General features: G+C 44.7%; 1 protein-coding gene across 9 annotated transcripts in view; it reads right to left on the bottom strand.

Annotated features, from left to right (window-relative positions):
- Positions 1 to 13,668, bottom strand: part of si:cabz01090165.1 (uncharacterized protein LOC100333421 homolog) — a 64,861-nt gene that overhangs the window by 30,362 nt on the left and 20,831 nt on the right. For 5 of the 9 annotated variants that reach the window (XM_044119750.1, XM_044119754.1, XM_044119747.1 and 2 more), the window contains one exon: positions 3,468 to 3,588. The gene's annotated coding sequence lies outside the window, so the exon portion shown is untranslated. Of the gene's footprint in view, positions 1 to 3,467; positions 11,006 to 11,324; positions 11,405 to 13,668 lie in introns of those variants that run through there. The other 4 variants (XM_044119755.1, XM_044119753.1, XM_044119752.1 and 1 more) reach the window with 4 other exon arrangements.

Raw genomic sequence — 13,668 nt, 5'->3', positions numbered from 1 at the left:
AATCCTGAGTTACTGAATCATGTATCTCGTTTCCTTGATTACCCTCTGAGTATTTAACCCCACCTGTGTCCTTTGTTCCTCGTCGGGTTCTTGTCGGGTTCTTGTCGTACGTCTAAACTGTCGTTGGTCCTTGTTTGTCCTGTTGCTACCAGTGCTGAGCCTTTGGCTTCTGCTCTGCTGCCAGGATTTTGGATCAGTTTGTACCTCATTCTCATCATTAAAACCATCATTTCTCATCTCATCCTGAACCTGCTGCGTTTTCCCTCACCACCAATCTACACCACGTCATGACACACACACGCACCCACCCACCCACACACACACACACACACACACACCCACCCACGCACACACACACCCACCCACACACACACACACACACACACACACACACACCCACCCACACACACACACCCACACACACACACACACACGCACCCACCCACCCACACACACACACACACACACACACCCACCCACACACACACACTGATAATTCCACCATTGACAATGTATAAGATTTGAAACAGCAGAAAAAAACAGAAGCAGACCAAAAATATCTGTACATTTTAAAAGTGGAACGGTGTTTCTAGGTGGAAGTAGTGACATTTGCAAGTTTTAGCTGCAATTTTTGGTTTTCCATTCATTTCAATGGGCCAGAAAAATTCATTAAAAGCTGAATATGTATAATCTGTAATCTGTAAGATGTGACATGCACTGGAAAATCTGAATAAAAAAGTAAAAAAAAAAAAAAAAAGCTGAATATCATAAAAAGTATAAAGGTTATGAATACCAAGAGAAATATCCAGCATTAGGAGAAGAAGCTGAATAGCATAAATGTTGAACGGTGAAAATAGCACAAAGTTTGCAGAATAAGAAGCGCGGCCAAAGGCAGAAACAGGAACTCAGTAAAATATATGGGTTCATTACTCAGTGAAACCAGTGAGCGGACCACCAGAACCAGAAACAGAACCAGTTCTTAGTGGTCCATCTGTCTGTAGCGGAATGAAACCAAATCCTGCAGCTCGGTCTCCTAGGAAACGGGTCCGTGAGTCGCCCGACTGCCAGTCGCCCTTCATGTTGGATCGCGTCTCAATTTACCCACAATCCTCTATTCCAGTCATCTGCAAACATCTTTTCATTTATTTGGCATCAAATATTAAATTGTAATCAGTTTATTTATTCCAAATCAACATGTAATTCAGTGGAAGGAAAATCGAAGGTCTTCTGGTTCCGCTGCTCAAATCAGAAAAAGAGTTTTTGACTTTAAACTAGATTAGCTGCTTCCATTTGTTTCTCAGCGTCACATCGATCCAACGGTTCGATATCTGCAGGAACAGCAGCTGCTGCTGCCAGGCGGACGGACGCAAACAACCACAGAGGTCAGAGGTCACGCCTAACCAGAACCAGCTTTTATTTCAGAGGAAACTGGTCTGTCCTCCATAAGACCTGTCTGCTGACTGGACACTACAGGGGACAGACATGAGGACATGGAGGAAGGCAGCCTCTCACTTAAATATTTCCTCACTGAACTAATTAGTCAGCACAGGTCGACCAGTAAACGATGGTTAAATGGTGAATAATTAACTCTGCCATCGCCATAGTAACCACCGTCCACGTCTCTCCAGGGAGATTAGAGAGAGACGAAGCCATGAAGACAAAGAAACGTCTGAGATGAGATGATAAATCCTGCAGAAAGCCAGAGGCAGGTTGGATGATGCTGCTCTGCCTCAAAACCAGCTTTGACAGGAGAGTCGACTCCAGGTACCCGGACCTGGAGTCGGGCAGAAAACAGCCCAGAGGACCTGGAGACGTCAACTACTAGAGTTCAACCAACAGGGAACAAATGCATGGACTGGTTCCTCTGCTGAATGAAGTACTGGAAACCAGTTTGAAATGGGATTTAAAGGATGTGTCCTAGTCAAAGACAACTAAGTGACTCAATAAGCAGTTTGTTTCTCAGATGATGTCAAACTAAAAGTGCCAACCCTCTAATTACCTGGCTGGACTTGTTCTGGACACGTGGACTGGTCCGTTCCGTCACCAACTCCTGCTGCCATCAGCGCCAAGGTCACAACGGTTGAACCGTGACATATATATTAATGCATATCTATATATGCATTAATATAATGGCATTTTATATGTGCTAGCCATCTCAGCGCTAAGGCTAACCTGATCTCCTCTGTTGGGAGCAGAAACCCCCACCAGGGGGCAGTAATGTGCTCGAGAGGAGAAGGAGACGTCTGCAAGTTTGTCTTTGGTTCCTGGTAGCAGCAGATCTTTGGGCTGAGCTTCATTTTCCTCAGCTGTTGAGTGATTAGCGCCACCTGTTGGATGGCAGGCTAATGGACTGTGCTGGTACTGGTGCTGGTATTCATGCCACTGGGACAGGGGTGGGCACTCCTGGTCCTGGAGGGCTGGTCTGCTGCAACTGTTAGATGTTTCTCTACTTCAACACACCAGAGTCCAATAATGAGATCATCAGCAGGACTCTGGAGAACCCGACTGCACTGAGGAGGAGGTCCAGCTGTTGGATTCAGGTTGTTGGACCAGAGAGACTCTAAGAGCTGCAGGACACCTGAATTGCCCCCCCTGGACTGGGAGGACTGCTGGGACTGTTGGTGGCAGGACATCAGCAGCGTGAAGGCGTCAGTCTGCAGTTTCTCATGTTTTTTCATTTGAAGACGTGTTTAGCCACAGTGCAGTGTTCATCCATCTCCAGTTAAAAGCTTAAAGGTTCAGATGGAGACACTTTGTGCTCAACAACGTGCTAAACAAAGTCATTCACCTCTGAATGTGTTTCTTTCATTTCTGCCTCCAACATGATGAATAAAGTCCAGTGATTCAGGTGACAGCTGGGTAATGTGACATGGACTCATTTCCTTACAGTCCAAGGAAAAATGAATGTTTTCCGTCAGCGGCTGAACACGCTGTGGACCAGGTGTGTGTGTGTGTGTGTGTGTGTGTGTGCGTGTGTGTGTGTGTGCGTGTGCTCTTCAGAAAAACCACTACAGTAATTACTTCAGGGAATGTGAAGGTCAGAAATGGTGCAACATGTTAAAATAATTTTTTTTCATTATCACACTTCTAAAGATTAATTATGGAGGGACGCAGCATGTCAAGTCTGTAGCATGTAGCAGCTGCAGCATGTAGCACCTGTAGCATGTAGCAGCTGCAGCATGTAGCAGCTGTAGCATGTAGCAGCTGTAGCATGTAGCAGCTGCAGCATGTAGCAGCTGTAGCATGTAGCAGCTGCAGCATGTAGCAGCTGTAGCATGTTGCAGGATGTTGCGGCTGCAGCATGTAGCAGTCAGTAGCATGTAGCAGCTGCAGCATGCAACATGTGTCTCTGCTGGTTCTGGTAGCCAACCAGACCCGACAGAACCTCTGAATGGGACAGAACTCATTCACGTCATCATCAGACTCATCTTTGCTCTGTTTTAGAAACTGAATTGGATCCAACCTACCTGAGGCTTGGTGGGAACCAGGAGGTCACCAGGAGGTCAGTCTAAAGTGGTTTGAGATTCCTGTCACATTCCTGCTGCAGGGCTCCAACAGGACGACGAGTGGACCTGGACACCTGGACACCTGGAGGACAGAGAGACGTGTCAACTTGCAGCCGCTGCTCCTCCTGCGACTCTACAAGGATCATCTGAAGCAAACTGGTGAAGTTTTCAACGCCGCCTCACTGGGAGGGTTGGAACCACAAAGGAAGCTCCTCCCTGAACGTCGGCTCCCGTTGAACGTGTGGTCAGTTGGAGCGCTAGCTCCGTCTGCTGATGTAGAGTCGGTTCTGGTTGGCTTCTAGACATTTCTATGACAACCTTATCAGTCCATAGCCACTGGAGCGGAACCAGTCCTGCTCTGTTCTAATCAGTTACTGGACTCAGGTCCTGATCTGGTTCTACAGATCTACAGATCTAGAACTCCAGGACATTCCAGCAGAGATTCTGCGTTTTATTCTTCTTACTTCAGTGTTTTTATTGGACACAAGTCCAACAGAGGTGCTGTGTCTGGACTTCAGAAGGATTTTGTCCGTCTTCCATCTTCCTGTAGATGTAAATGCAGTTTTATCAGTTTAGCACAGCTAGCAGGTTTTAAATAGACCAAACAAAGAGGAGGAAACAAAGCCTGCAGCTTCAATAAATCGTGAAGAAACCGAAAATATTGGACAGCAGGAACCCCGTCTGTCTCCAGAACTCAACTCAGTTGATGGTGAACCAGCTCAGTTCTGAGGTTCTGATCCAACAGGCTCAGACGCTGCAGGCAGGAAACCGGACTCGGCTTCATGTTCTTTCACAATAAAATCTGGATAGGAAACAGATCAAACAGTGCAGAGCCAAGCAAACGGCTCTGAGTCCGTCTCAGCATGTCTGTACGCTGAGACAGTCCATGGAGACGGTCCTGATCTCCATGGAGACGGTCCTGATCTCCATGGAGACGGTCCTGATCACCATGGAGACGGTCCTGATCTCCATGGAGACGGTCCTGATCTCCAGCTGGATCAGCTGGAAAAGGGAAGTGGTGCACATTAGGAGGCTTAGTGCTGATCCGTGACGGATCCGATACAGACATGCAGTGATCCGTGTTAATCTGCTGACTAATCATGTAATCCACTGACCGTCTCCACAGGTTCACAGCTCTGAGCGTCAAGCTAATGAAACACTGAGGAGATTATTTAAATTAATCTTGTCACAGTCTGATCCACTCACAGGCACAACCAACCCTACCCTGCAAACTCAGAATTAAAACAGCTAACCATGCTAACAGAAAACCTGTAAGCTAACCATGCTAACAGAAAACCTGTAAGCTAACCATGCTAACAGAAAACCTAATGCAGTTTCTCAATATGTAGGTAGCTGGCTAAATATTTATTGTGCAAGATAAACATTTTAGCTCAGAGCTAGCAAAAATACTGAGCTATCTCAGAGCTAAATATTTAGCTAATATTCAAGCTAAATGTTTTGTTAGGAGACTAGCAGCTGCTAACTAAATATTTAGCAATTTAGCTGAAATTGTGACATTTATGAATGAATGAATGAATGAATAAAATTGTGAAAACATGAACCCCCATGTCTTTCCTTATGAGGCTGAATAAGGAAATGGTTTCTGAAGCCAATCAGACACAAACCTCCATCCTCCTCTGACATTTATTGGCCCATTTAAAGCCGTTTGCTTGAGGAGCTTTAATGATTTTTAAAATGTAATTTGCAGTTAGAGATTAAACGAGTTGTTCTCACTGATGGAAGCAGGAAATGGAACCAAATCACCACAGAGAAGCTGATTGAAAAACTCCCGCTTCTCTAAGTGGAGAAGTTAAAGTCCTCCAGATGAGCCGTTAGCAGGTCGGGTCGACCCGGTTCCCGACGGACCCGTCCTCTCTGGTGGACATCGTTTCCAGTATCACTGATTTCTTTTTTGCAGGTTTCTGTGTGCTTTGACAATCTGGGGAAATATTCACACCTCTTCGGGTTTTGCTCTTTTATTTAAAGGTTTCAGATTATAAACACGGTCCTGTCCGCACCAGAATCAGAACCACAACCAGGTCCAGTTAACGGCAAAAGTAGAATCCCAGCGTTTATCAGGACAGCAGATCAGAAAGTAAGCCGCCTCTCTCTGGTTCTGCTTCTGCATCCAGAACCAGAAACAAACCCGGAGAAGCAGCATTCAGCTTCTATGCAACACAGATCTGGAACAAACTTACAGAAAACTGCAAAGCTGCTGAAACACTGAGATCCTTTACATCCAGACTAAAAGCCAGCTGGTTGGAGCTGATCTGATTATTGGTAACTGGAACATTGATCAATATATTGACTGATGGAAGTTGACCTGATGTTTGCTGCGTGTTTCATCCAAACCTTGACCTGCCTGATGCTCACAAACTTCAGATATTTCCCAACTAGAACAGACTTGGAGTTTATTAAGGCATGTCTAACAAGGAAACAAGGAGGATTCTGGGAAGTTTCAGGAAGTCCTGGCCCACATCCCAGAGCTGCTGCAGAAACTCGTCTGCATCAACCTGCTCAGCTGCAGCAGCGTCGTCAGCATGTATGCAGCGCTGCAGCCGCTAACAATCAATAAATCAATAACAGATTTAATCTCTATCCTGTTCCACAGCAGCAGCATCAACATGTCATGTTTGGCTTATTACAGAAGATTGAACATCAAACGACTTCCCAAGGAGGGGGGCTGCACAGTAGGGCAGTAGGTAGAGCTGCTGCCTTGCAGCAAGAAGGTCCTGGGTTCGAAATGGACGGATGGACAGACAGACGGATGGACGACTTCCCAAGGTGATGTTTTGGTGGTTTTCGTATCACTGTCTGATTTTAACGACTGAATTTCGTTTGTGGCTGAAGGTGAAGCAGAAACTCTGGCAGTCTGCTGAAGTCAAACTTCTGCTCTGGGAAACGGAGACGCAGCAAAGTCCTGAGGTCTGAACTGAAACGGTCAAGAAGCTTCTGATTCAGCATTAAGGTCCATTACTGAGGAGAAATAAACGCTTTCTCTGCATTTATGTGGATTTGAGGCTCGCTGAGCTCTGTGTGCCTGAAATATGCAGCAGACTGACATTTCCTGCTAATGTCAGCTGCAGCAGAGGAGTTCCCAGAGGAGAGGACAGGATGCTGACTGCAACTCTCAGCTCCTCCAGCTTTCACTCATCGCCTCGTTAAATATGAAACCAGACAGTTGTTTGTCTATTAGCGTCACTAATGGCAGCCAAGCAGCCGTGCCAATAAAACTCATTACATGAAAGGAGCGGCGCGTTAACGGAGCCCTGCCCTGCTCATCTGCACAGCCAGGTCCAATCCATCATCATCATCATGTTACTACAGCAGCACACGGGATGGCAGGCAATGAGGGCTCAGAGGTCAGAGGTCAGGATGAGGGTCTCTTGGAACGGCACCACAGAGTAAAAACTCCAGAGTTTCCTTGTATGTTGACAACAAGCTCTCATTAATCTCTTCCAGAACTTTTCAAAGAGTGGAAGAACTATTAAATATGGACTAAATTATACCAATAACACCACCAGTCCCCAGGGTTTCTGCCCTCAAGTCTTTGGCTAAAACATATTTATCTAAAAGGCGTCCGATGTCCAGAGACAAATCAAATCCATCTACCTGATCGCCACTTCTAGCAGAGGCTCTGGTCCAAATAATAACCTGACTATAAGGTCAGCAAAAAACGCAATTCCACGACTAACAAACCCAATCAATTAGTAACGTTTCAAATTTCCACACATAAAGTCTAGGATTACATTATTTATGTTTTCTATTAATCCATGTTGCATATCAGATATCTAGTAATTCATTAAAAATACATTCAATCTCTGTTAGAATAAACCGAAAATGAACTGGGGCATCATTAGCATTTCACCAACAGCCACCAGATTCATTTTAAAACATCATGAAACTTCATGGACGGGTCAGTGGCAGGTCAGCCAAATTGTTAAGGACCCTTACGACATTAACTACAGACAACCAGCAGTCCTATTCCATGAGAACAAACCGTTTTAAACACCAACGTATCCGAAGTAACCAAAGTCTGCTATGGCGTTCAAACCACGGAGCTGCTCATGCACACAAACCGCCGCCTAAAAACAGATTCTAGCAGTAAAATTAACAAACTTCCAAAAAAGGATCCAAACAACTCACTGCTCAATTTGGTAACTCCATATCAAGTTTTCATCCAGTTTTGGGACATTAAGGAAAACCGCTCCACTCCAGCCCTGCATAGCCAGCGTTTTATAACAGCGCCCCCCAGTGGCTGGATGAATGAACGGGCTACAGGTTGGTGAAGCTGGTGAAAACGGCAGGTGTCCATTTCCCCTCCAGTAAGGTTTCAGCAGCTGGAGGTTCGGGGTGTTTGACAGGGAAACCAGGCTGCTGATCCAGGTCACGACCTTTCACCCCACAGAAACCAGTTGCTCCAGTCCTGGGAACCTAAGAGGAGCTGCTGGTCGTCTTCTAAGCAGTTTGTGGTGAACTTCACATCATCTGAGCTGAAACCATTTGGACCACAGTAGAGTCTGGGTAACTGGAGACGACCTGACCCTTTTGTCCCATACAGGCGTCCAGATGGTGCCAGAGAGGAAGAGGAGCAGTAGACTCATGAAGAGTCCTCTAAAGTCTGACTGGGGAAACTGGAAATGAGAGAAACGTCTCTGAAGTCTCCTATGTGTTGTGATGAAGTTTTGACCTCTGACCTCCTTGTTGATTCATGAGAGCATCAGCTCCACTCAAAATCAAAGTGACTCACATGATATTTCTGCTAATATGTTACTGACATTTTTAAAGTTGCCTTTAAGTGAAAAGTGTTTTTTATTTTTTCCTCCACTTGTTGAAGTAAACAACAGAAACAGACGACCGGATCAGAACCGGCACCAGAGGATACAGCTGGAGAGGGAGGACTGGGCCCTGCTGAGCCGTGTGTGTGTGTGTGTGTGTGTGTGTGTACCAGGTTTTTATATCCTTATGGGAACTTATTTCGGTCTACAATGTGGAGTTATGGGACCGTTGCTCCTTGTGGGGACATTTTCTTGGAGCCTATGAGGGAAATTGTTGTTTTTGGGTTGGTAGTTGTGTCTGTGATGGTTAGGTGAGGGGAAGAGCCAACCTTCCAAGTGGAAGGCTGGAAGAGCTCTCCACCCTGTCCTTTCAGCTGTGTCCCAAATGAAATGAAAAAAACTTTACTTAGTTTGTGGGACCCCATTTCTTTCTTTTCTTCATTCGGCTAATTGGAATTGTACTTGTCTTCTGTTTCTTGCTTTTTCTTTGTCTTTGTTTCTTAGCTTCATTTCGCGACATTTCGACATTACTTTGTCTTCTTCAGGCGTTTCTTCGTTTCCTTACTTGAATTTCGTTAAGCACCCTCTTATTCTTTTCCTTCTTTCCTTTAAGTAAAATAAACTTCCAACCAACTAAAAATCACCAAATTTGGGTTAAAAACTCCATAAACTTAGGTAGGGTAAAGGTTAAGGTTAGGTATGTGATGGTTAGGGTTAGGCTAATGGAAGTCCCCACAAGTGACGAAAACACGACTGAATGTTGTGTGTGTCAGATATGCCAGATATTTCACTCAGTGTTTAAAGCCCATTAGCTGTGTCAGATATGACCGCGTTAAGCTGAGTAGACCACTGCTGACATCAACATCTAAAGCTCAGAGACACTCTGGACCCGTGGATCCGGACCTGTGGTTCTGGACCTGGTTCTGCCTGACTGGACGTGATCCTGCAGATCCACTTGGACTCAGTCTTGTCCTCTTGCTGAGCGCTCAACTGATTCTTACAGATGAATAAAAGCAGACGGTGAGGTCAACGTGTGGCCGATGTGATTCTGGTCCGGTTGACTTTTAAGTCCAGAATACTTCAGGACATCCAACTGCATGTCGGTGTAACCATCAGGTTTTACAACTCGCTGTTATACAGTAAACTGGTAGGTGTTCACATCAACTGGTAAGGTGAGAGTCAGTGCAGCGTGACGTCCGCTCTCTTACCCGATGCAGAAGAAACCAAGGGAGGCGCCCAGCTAGCTCATCAAACTGGTTCGGGTCCATTAGGAAGGTGGGAAATAAAAAAAATGTATCACGAGAAAATTTTCACCAATCCGATCTGCAACACACAACCCCTATCAGCAGCAATAATATGGTCCTGAGCAACAGGTTGCTGCAGAGCAGGAGACCAGCAGCAGGTCTTCCTCCTGCACAGCTGCCGGTCAACCTGACGACAGCCAATCAGAGAGCAGGAATCACGGCGCTGAACGCTGAAATGATTCATCAGGACTAATGACAGCAAACAGCCGCAGAGTCTGAGAACAAGTTCAGCTGAGAAAATATCAGAAAGAGAAAGCAACAATTAAATGTGACATTTAGCAAATGTTAGCAGCTGGAAGGAGGAGAGGAGTCTGCAGGTCCAACATGGAGGAACAGAACCTCACAGAACCAGCAGCGGTAACTATAGAGATCCATCAGAACCATTAAGAACCACCAGAACCATGTTGGGCCACCCATCTTTTATTCAGTAGGGTAAATGCTGGTCTAACCTGCTGTTAGCTTAGCCTTAGTAAATCTAAATGCCACTCACAACATGGCGTTTTGGAGGAAGCTGTTCATGTTTATTCCATACAAGTGTGTAGCGTCCTGCTGTTCAAGATATGAATTCATGACTTTATTATTATTATTATTTTAAAACCCAGAACTCATCTGTGGATCTGGATGTCTTTAACTGGCAGCCTTTAACTAGACCGTTTCCAGATGTTTATTTCTACTTTAGAATCATTTAATCAACTGATCATTTCACTGAACTGGTTTTCTACAACTTTTAGAAAATACGAGGAGGAGAGTAGCAGTTCTGGAAACTCAGCTGTGATATCTGAATAAAAACATGTCGCTAGGCAACGAGACGCCAGTTCATCTACATAATGATCTTCATGAATATCGTCAGAGTTGAATTCAGATAAACGATGATCAAAAGTTTGAGTCTGAGCTCCAAATCTATTTGCAAATACTGAACTGTTAGCATGAATCTAGTTGGACCTGCTGAACTGGTTTAGAACCAATTCCAGTTGAGGATGAACTGGGTCCACCTCCCAGGAGCTGCAGAAGATCTGATGAAATTATGTTCAGATTGGAATTAATGCTCTGCTCTTTCAGGGAGGCTGCTAGCTCAATGCTAAGTTCAATGAAACAGATTCTTTTCCAGTCAAAACATCAAACTTAATGAATGTTTGTGTTTAGAAGCAGGACTGGACCTGAGCGGGTTCTGACCCAGGGAGGATCAATGTCTCTGAGCTGAAGCTCGGAGTCACGACTTATTCATCTTTCATCATCAGCCGATGTCATCAAACTTTAACCTGGTTTCTGCAGAGGAAGACCAGCCCTGCTGTTGCCATGGCAGTTAACGAGGCCATTAAGATCAAAGGCACGAGCCCAGAGCGACTCAATCAGAGCTGAGGAAGGGAACCTCCACCATGGACCTTTTCATTGGCTGATGCCCATTCTACGTGGTCATGTGATTGGCCGTCTCACAAACACGCTTCCCGTTAGCTAAGTACAGCATAATGGCAGCACTAATACAACTTGTACACCTTGTAGCCTGTCTGCTACAGTCTTACGTTAGCTAAACAGATCAATATGCAACGTGTATCTGACACACACTGAAGATTTTATTTTAGCAGAAAAAGCTTTGGACTAAACTGTTCCTCCTGTTAGCCTCTCTAGCACCAATACAGTGTATCAGGCCTGGACACACTCAGACATTTGCCAACAAACCACAGGAATCACCCACTGATTTCAAAAGTAGCCAACAAAACGATGAATGTCCGACTCACCCAGCCTTAAAGAACAACAGTCATCAGTGATCTTGTCCTCAGCTATATTGATGCTGAGGGTTTGAGGATCTGCCGTTTTCCTCCTGGAGTGAAAGCATTTTGCTGTGACGTCACAATGTTGGCGGCATCGCGGCTCAAACACCTTGATCTCATCCAAAATGATGACATGAACTTGTTAGTTCCTCTGTCCATTGTAGTAGCTGATATATTGTGAAAATCCAGTAGAAATGAAGCACTAATGGAGTCAGAAATACACAGCAGAGAATCAGAGACGCCATGTTTCCATAGAAACAACGCGCCGCCAGGCTGTTTGTGAGACTTGCGGTTACGTGGGATTTTGTAGGTCGGTTGTGGGCGGAGCTTGGTAAGGTCCATTCTGATGCACAACGCCACAACGAGACGCGGCAACGGAAGGTTCTGGTTGTCAGTCCAAATAGTTCTGATCCGCTCCAGTGGGCCTGAGGGGTTTCTGATGGCGGGTCGGGTTGAGCCAGCGTTCATCTTCATACAAGGTTCATTATATTATTGATAGTTAAAGCAGTTTAATTGAATTGTATTCAGAGTTCAATGATTGGTTTCATGTTTGCTCCGCGGCGGCAGGTTGGACGTTTACCGCCTGTTTATTAAGCATTTTTATTTGCTGCTCTGACGCCATTTGTTTCCTGGAAACAGAAATGACATCACAGCAACAGATAATTATGCTTCAACACATTAAACATGATTTACTCAACAGATCAACAGAGAACAATCTGCAGCAAAACCAACAACTAGAGAGCCAAAATGCCTGAAAACCAACCGTTGTTCTGACTATCTGTGCTACCTCGTCAGATTTTCCTACAATTTCTATCCATCATAGACATTTGCTGCATGTCTTCCCCCCTTTTCCTTCCTGTCAGCCTACTGTCATACAAGGGACACTAGAGCCCACAAAAAACCCCTGGAGGGGAAAAAAATAATGTACATGATGAAACCACAAGAAGATCTTCCTGTATCTGAACATCCTACCAGTTTAAAATGAAAAGCTGTAGATGTTGCACTAATCCTTTACTAGAATATCCTACCTGTTAAAATATTTTAAATTCAGAGGTTTGTAAGAATAAAACAGTATCAGACAGAGGGAACATGTTTTTATTGGAATTAAATTAAAAACTAATACAGATCATCACAACTCTTTTTGCATATTAATCTGTTGTATGACAGATTTTATTAAATGAGCCACAATGTGTCACCAAACTGCACAGGTCACTGAAATGATAGGATATAAATAATATACACTAATATTACACAGTTATTACAGCTTCAGTCCCACATAGGATTGCTACCAATGTCTATTTAGCAAAGCCTAGTAATAAATAAAAGTGTAATTAACCTAAAATATTTTAAAATAGGGACAGAATAGCCCAAAAAACAACATATTTTGTTCTGATTAACAGCCAAACAATAACTTGTTTATAGTAACGACTTTGCATACAACAAACTAAAACCATTTATAAGCTGCCTGTCATGTAAAGTAAAAACAAAGTAAAACAGCAGCTTAATGAAATCCAGGTTTTAAATAAATTAAATAAACTTACTGTAATCTGTGATGAAATAAAACACATGAAACAAAACTTCCACAAGGCAGCACGGATTTACGGGTAGCACAGATAAACAGAACACCGGATCAGGGTTTTTCTCTGTTTGCTCATTTATTCTGACCTGAAGACAAAAGAGTCAGGCCCTGAAGCAGCAAACAGAAGACGGCTTTCCGTCCAACACTGTGGACAAAGACTCCCTGAAAGGCCTCAGGAGCTGCAGCCGACTCTCTTCCATTCTTCCTGGGATGAAGTCTTTGACATGCTGACTGGTGGAGTCAATGCTGGGCTGTGTGGCCAGCAGAATCAGAGATTTCCGGGTTGGAAACTGAGACGAGTCCGATGCTGGTCCAGATGGATTTCTGCTGCTTTGACTCTGGTTCCATCAAACATCAATCCGGAGATGTTTTGACCTGACGACACAGACTGATGCGAGTGTTGGAGTCAGAAACTGTTTGCTGCTGAACACAGGAGTTATTATGACATCACTGTAAAGCCTCAACAGCCTCATGACCATCGATGGCAGCTGGTTAGTGAAAGGCGAGTGGACAGTAGATGTCACTGATGAGATGGAGTCTCTATGGTTGATGGAGACGTCTGGGAGTCTAAAGGTGCAGAGATCCTGTCGTGTTTCGGGCTCCGAGTTATGAGATGATGAAGCACTGGACTATGATGGAGCTGCAGTCCCAGAAAACACCAACAGGGCAGCGATCTGGCACTGAACGAGGCCCACACTTCTTCACTTCATCCTAGTAAACCTATCAGAGAAC

The sequence above is a fragment of the Gambusia affinis genome, linkage group LG06, assembly GCF_019740435.1.
Source record: "Gambusia affinis linkage group LG06, SWU_Gaff_1.0, whole genome shotgun sequence".
Taxonomy (NCBI): domain Eukaryota; kingdom Metazoa; phylum Chordata; class Actinopteri; order Cyprinodontiformes; family Poeciliidae; genus Gambusia; species Gambusia affinis.
The sequence above is the reverse complement of the archived record's forward strand: the minus strand, read 5'-3'. Positions and strand labels throughout refer to the sequence as shown.